This window comes from Elephantulus edwardii, unplaced genomic scaffold, assembly GCF_000299155.1.
Source record: "Elephantulus edwardii isolate Elephantulus edwardi_28Jun2011 unplaced genomic scaffold, EleEdw1.0 scaffold00130, whole genome shotgun sequence".
NCBI lineage: Eukaryota > Metazoa > Chordata > Mammalia > Macroscelidea > Macroscelididae > Elephantulus > Elephantulus edwardii.
Window position 1 is genome coordinate 6,721,982 of NW_006399880.1, and position 1,611 is coordinate 6,723,592.

Genomic DNA, 1,611 nt, shown 5'->3' on the forward strand with positions numbered 1-1,611 from the left:
AGTAGTATCATACTCTCATGTATTGGGGAGTTCTTGAGCACCTATTAAGTAGCATTCTAGATTCAATCATTATAATTAAAATACTCTGGTCTTTTTATTTCCTTTGCTTTTGATTGTTTCCTCAGAATACTTTAGGCACTAACATGTTGACCAGGGTTCATGATAAGAATATTTGTAGGATTTCTACCTTGCTTGAGTTTAAATTCCAACTTTTCTTTTTATAACCTACTGTATCTGTACGTATTTTTCTACTTCAAATTCCTCTTTTTTAAGATGAATATCATACGCGCGCGTGCGCACACACACACACACACACAACTATAAGACAGTGTTCTCTTGTCTTGTAAACATACACGCTTGTTGTTGTTATTGCTAAGTGCCGTCGAGTCGCAGGTGACTCATAGCGACCCTATGAAGGAGAGTCCTCGACGCTTGGGTGCCTTTCATCCTCTCTCCAGGTTCATAGGGTTTCCAGAAGCAAGCTATTATGAAAGTGGATGCCACTCCTCCTTCCACGCTTGTTTAATCGGGAGCTGCAACCCACTCTCAGTCCGCATTGGGTAGCCAACCATTAACGCATTTGACACATCCTTGTCACAGTGTTCAGCCTCACAGCAAACACAAGTGACTGTGGGACGGCAACTTGTACACCAGGGCTATATGACCTAGAGGAATGTCTGAACAAAAACAATGAAAGACTGGCCGGAGGGCCACAAACTAAAACTCACCCACCTTTGTCTTGGTCACATCATTTTCTCAGCACTGGGCCAGCTGATCTCTCTCTCTCTCTGTCTCCCTTAGGGCAGACTATTCTTTTGGCCTGATTACATTCTTTACATTCTTTTAGTGAAAGCAGATCCTGTCCTAGTCAGCTTAACTCCTATAATCATTCACTTGGATTTATAATTTTGACACCAGTGTGGACTTATTGCTGGAGCAGAAATTGTAAATAAAACTTTCTGACACATTTGATAGTCTATTGAGAGGAGGTAAGTCTAAAGCATAATTAAAATAAAAGGATGATAAAAACCTAAATCTTATGTGTATGTACATTATTTTATCTATGTGTGGCATAGAAGAGGAGCACGTGCGCGCGTGTGTTCTAACTAGAGAGAAGAATTACCATTTGTTGAAAATGACAAGGAACATATTGACTTGTTTTAAAGACATTTTCTCTTCATTGATGGAGCTGGTTACTTCCTTAAATTACTAATTTTAAAAAACCAAGAATATTCAATGGATGCTTAGACTGTCACGTTTCAATATAGGAACTCAAACTCCATATGCCACCAAATAACAAGATATATATAAAAAAGTTAATCTAATCCCGGCACACTTTGAAAAGCATAGGGCAGAAGTTAATTGTTTGTTACTATTGATGAAGGTCATTGTTGTTGTTGTGTGCCGTGGAATCACTTGCTACTCATAGCGACTCTAACTACAACAGCCCTGAAACCTGCTCTATCCTGTGCCTACTGTACTGTCTGTGACACATCTACTCCCATTGCGGCAGTTACTAAGTCAATCCATCTCATTGATGGTCTTCCTCTCTTCCTCTGTCCCTCCACCATGCCAAGCATGATTTCCCTCTCCAAGGACTGATCCCTTCTT